At 51.4% G+C, this 5,000-nt stretch overlaps 1 non-coding gene across 1 annotated transcript in view; it reads right to left on the bottom strand.

The window, feature by feature from the left end:
* Window positions 1-4,842: 4,842 nt before the first annotated feature.
* LOC122092536 overlaps window positions 4,843-5,000 on the bottom strand; it is a 3,285-nt gene continuing 3,127 nt past the window's right edge. Inside the window, exon 1 of the ribosomal RNA XR_006144193.1 lies at window positions 4,843-5,000. This exon is cut by the window's right edge and continues 3,127 nt beyond it. This is a non-coding gene — a ribosomal RNA (28S ribosomal RNA).

Raw genomic sequence — 5,000 nt, 5'->3', positions numbered from 1 at the left:
GCATGGTTGCTTTGTTGAGCCGCACCATGGAATTGAGAGCTCCAAGTGGGCCATTTTTGGTAAGCAGAACTGGCGATGCGGGATGAACCGAAAGCTGGGTTACGATGCCGGATTGCACGCTAACCTAGAACCCACAAAGGGTGTTAGTCGATTAAGATAGTAGAACGGTGGTCATGGAAGTCAAAATCCGCTAAGGAGTGTGTAACAACTCACCTGCCAAATCAACTAGCCCCGAAAATGGATGGCACTGAAGCGCGCACTCTATACCCGGCCGTCGGGGCAACTGCTAGGCCCTGATAAGTAGGAGGGTACGGCGGTCACCATAAAACTTGGGGCATGAGCTCGGGCAGAGCAGCCGTCAGTGCAGATCTTGGTGGTAGTAGCAAATATTCAAATGAGAACTTTGAAGGCCGAAGAGGGGAAAGGTTCCATGTGAACGGCACTTGCACATGGGTTAGTCGATCCTAAGGGATGGGGGAAGCCCGTCAAAGAGCGTGTACGCGCACTTACTCCGAAAGGGAATCGGGTTAAAATTCCTGAATCGAGACGTGGCGGTTAACAGCAATGTTAGGAAGTCTGGAGACATTGACAGGGGCCTCGGGAAGAGTATGTGCACGGTGGACTGCAGACAAGGGCACGAAAGTGCAGCAATGCCTGCAACCTTGCACGCACCATGTGCTGAAATGCCCGTGGCATGTGCGGCCTGCCAGCCATCATGATTTTCGCATGGGAGGCCATGCCAGCAAACTTGCACGTGGCAATGTAGCCATGCACGATGCCTATACGACTACGCAATGCAACCTTGCACGCGGTGATGCAGCCTTTCCTGCAACCTCTTGCGTGGCACGTCTGGCAACTTCCAAAACCAAGCGCGCGGTGAGGCAGCGATGGGCCTGGCATATGCAGCCGTGCATGCAACCTGGAGGGCGGTGTGCAGCAACGCAAATAACCTTGCGAGTGGTAGGTCAGCCAGGGGCACGGCATGTGTGGCCATGACAGTAACCTTGCGCGCGTTAGTGCAGCTAAGTGAGCGACATGTGTGGCATGGAAGGTAACCTTGGACGTGGCTGTGCAGCCATCTGCTTGTCATGTGCGCCAAGCCTGCAACCTTTCGCCCGGCATGTGCGGCGAAGCGCACAACCTTGTGCAGGGCATGTACAACCGTGTTAGCAGCCATGTACGTGGAAGTGCGACACGGGCAGCAGCCCAGCGCGCACAACCTGCACCATTGCCTGCAGCCATGTGTGGCCATGCCTATCACCTTGCGTGCAGTTGTGCACCCATTCCCGTAGCAATGTGTGTTGTTGCCTGCCACCTTACGCATGGTGGTGCACCCTTACCGCTAGCCATGTGCGCGCGGTAACCTGCACCCATACTCGCGATAGTGGAGCCCTACCCGCAACCATGCGCAAGGTTGCACGCAACCATGTGTGCGGTATTAATGCCACCACTGCATCCATGTGCACGGCTGCCTGCCTCGATGCCACAGCCTTACGCGCGCTAATGCAACCTTGCCCGCAGTGATGCCTACACCTTGTGCGGCCATGCCAGCTGCCTTTCGCATGGTAGTGCAGCTATGCCTGCACCAATGCATGATAGCCAGCATCCACGTCAGCCTTGCTTGCTACCACCCAAGCGACAACCTACACATTGTTAGGCCATGCCAGCCATATGTGTGCTCGGTAGTGCAGCCGTGTGCAAGAAAGCTTGCCATCATGCACGCGACATGTGCAGCCATGCCTGCATCCATGAGCTCGATAATGCAACCTTGCCCACAGTCATGTGTGCGCTGGCTTGCAATCTTGTGCGAGGTAGCACAACCATGCTTGCACCCATGTGCACGACAGCGTCCGTGCAACCATGCTTGCCACCTTCAAGGCTCAAGCCTGCCACCATGCATGCACCTTGTTCGGCCATGCGTGCAGTACTGCTGCCTTGTGCAATGCCTTCATATGCACTTAGGCACACTTAGGGGGGGCACGCGTAGGCATAGTCATGGGCACTTATATGTGCACACTTGTGGCATTCAAGGGCACACTTAGGCAACATTTGGGGCATTCAAGAGCACAATTAGGTGACACTTGGGCTACACTTGGGTGCACGCGTAGACACACTTATTCAACACTTGGGGGCACGTATAGGCACACTAAAGGCAACACTTGGGGCATTCAAGAGCATGCACAGGCACACTTGGGTGCACACTTAGGCAACAATTGTGGGCATGCATGGGCATATTTAGGCAACACTTGGGCCATTCAATGTACACATGTAGTCAACACTTGGGGTGTTGTGCGGCCATTCAAGGTGTACACGTGGGCACATGCAGCCAACACTTGGGGGCACGTGTAGGCGCACACTTGGGCCATTCAAGAGCACGTTGTCACAGCATTAGACCTTTCTAAGCAACCGCACCGGCACTTAGCACTTCCACTAGCACTAAGTCAGCCTAACCACCCTCCTTAAGGGACTTAGGAAGAGAAAAAGTGAACACAAGAGTGAGTTTGAGAATAATGAACTTGTATTGCACTAGAAAACTCTTGAGTACAAGGCTTGAGAACTCACTTGCTTGGTTGAACACTCTTAGTTGGTCCTTAGTGAGTGTCTTTACCAAATGAGGCAACACCTACCCCAAGTTACAATGGATGGCTAAGATATTTACAAATGTCCTCCATCCAACAGCTGGGGAGGAAACTAGAAGCTTCCCACCTCCTTAGCGGAGCTCTAGAAATCTCTCCCAAAATATCTCCTAAGAATATCTTCTACAAATATCTACCATAAAATATCTATTGTTACTACACCTTTGTATAAACCTCTAGAACTTGGACCTTACTGCGCCCAATGGCCTAAGTCTATGGGCTTTGTGAGCTAGGCTCGTGGGCCTATGTTGGCAGGTTGTGACACTCTCCCCCACCTAAATCTGTGATGCCCTCGTCGTAACCTCCTTGTGGTACTTTTATTCATGAGCCGTCTCAGAATGCCAGTTGTCACCCATCTCGTCTCGCCCTCTGGTCGCCCCTTCCACTTGACTAAATACTCCACGTAAGGAGATAGTTTATGTCTCTAGATGATTGGATCAACAACCAAATTAGCCTCCCTCTCGCTAGGAGTAACGCTTATTGGGGTTTTTGTTGTAGTCACATAACTTGAGCCTCCTACAATGTCGCCTGGTTGTCTCCGTTCTCTTGTTTGCATCTTCTTCTTCTTGGCATGGATGGCTTGCTCCCAAATTCTCCTTGTCTTGCCCTCCCGTCCATGGGAAAGTAAGCACCTAGCCCCTGGATGGTGTTAGAGAACCCCTTTAGTCTTATGGTTCGTCTCCACCCCTTGAGCAACATTATGTATGGGGCATTCTTTGGAGTTGATAGCCTTAGGATGCCCTTGGCCCGAGTTCCTTTGCCTCCTTCGTCAAGGCAAGGTTGTGTGTGGCTCCTGTATCTACCTTCGCCTGTGTGGGCTTCCCATTGAAGCACCTTTTTGCACACATCAACCCCTTTGGAGAGTTAAGGGCCTTGACCCCTATCTCAGCCTTGGTGGCACCACACTGCATTGGGGACCCCATGCAAGGTGGCTCTTCCTCTTGGCCCTCTTCCTCCAATAGGGCACTAAGAGCTTTCCTCCTGGGGCAATCCCTATCAAGCTTGTGCCTTAGTGCCTCTCCTTTAGACAATTCATGAGAGGTAGTGGCTTCCCTTGCCGCTGTCCTCCTACTCTTCCCATACTTCTTCTCCAATACAAGCATCCACCTTATCCAACCCCTTTGCATACTTGAGCCTTGAAGGTGGCAACCATCTCCTCTTGGTTACTTACTATGGTGTTGAGAGCACCTTGTAGGGACCCCTTGAGCTCCCCCATCTGGCCATCAAGCTCCTCCCCACTTTGCTCCGCGACATTCATGCACCACTTTGCCTCGCCAATACTTGCTCCGTAACATTCAGGCACCACTTTGCCTCGCCCAATACTTGCTCCCCTTGAGCTTAGCGAGACCTCATAGCGATGCCAAAGTCGATGGACTTGCCTTCGCTCCTTCGTTGCTTACTTATATAGGTGTTGGTCTCTATTCCACAGTTTTAGCTCTCCTGTCTCATATCCCACAAGCTTGGCTCCCGAAGCTCTGACCCCACAACTGTCATGGCCTTAGACCTTTCTAAGAGACCGCGCCGGCTCTTAGCACTCCCACTAGCACTAAGTCAGCCTAACCACTTTCCTTAAGGGACTTGGGAAGAGAAGAAGTGAACACAAGAGTGAGTTTGAGAAGAATGAACTTGTATTGCACTAGAGAGCTCTTGAGTACAAGGCTTGAGAACTCACTTGCTCGGTTGAACACTCTTGGTTGGTCCTTGGTGAGTGTCTTTGCCAAATGAGGCAACACCTATTTGTAGGCACCCCAAGTTACAATGGATGGCTAAGATATTTACAAACGTCCTCCATCCAACAGTTGGGGAGGAAACTAGAAGCTTCCCACCTCCTTAGTGGAGAACTCTAGAAATCTCTACCAAAATATCTCCTATAAATATCTTCTAGAAATATCTACAATAAAATTATCTAGAGTTACTACACCTTTGTAGAAAACTCTAGAACTTGGACCTTACTTAGCCCAATGGCCTAAGTCCATGGGCCTATGTTGGGCAGGTCGTGGCAACGTGTACACTTAGTGGCACTCAATGTGCACGGATAGGAACACTTCACTTGGGCAACACGCATAACCATACTCAGGCAACCGTTGGGGCAGTTAACACTTAGGGGCATACCTGGGGCCACGCGTGGACAATCCTAACCTCAGAAGTGTGTGGGGGTAGAATTAGAAATATTTGGGTGGAAAGAAAAGGGGAAAAAGATGGGTGGATGAATCGATGCGATATGGGGATGAATCTCAGTGGATCGTGGCAGCAAGGCCACTCTGCCACTTATAATACCCCGTCGCTTATTTAAGTCGTCTACAAAGGATTCTACCCATCGCCCGATAGGAATTGGCCAACGACACATGCCTCTGGGGGTCGGAG

This window comes from Macadamia integrifolia, chromosome 10, assembly GCF_013358625.1.
Source record: "Macadamia integrifolia cultivar HAES 741 chromosome 10, SCU_Mint_v3, whole genome shotgun sequence".
NCBI classification, from domain to species: Eukaryota; Viridiplantae; Streptophyta; class Magnoliopsida; order Proteales; family Proteaceae; genus Macadamia; species Macadamia integrifolia.
This window is presented reverse-complemented; position numbering and strand designations above follow the sequence as displayed.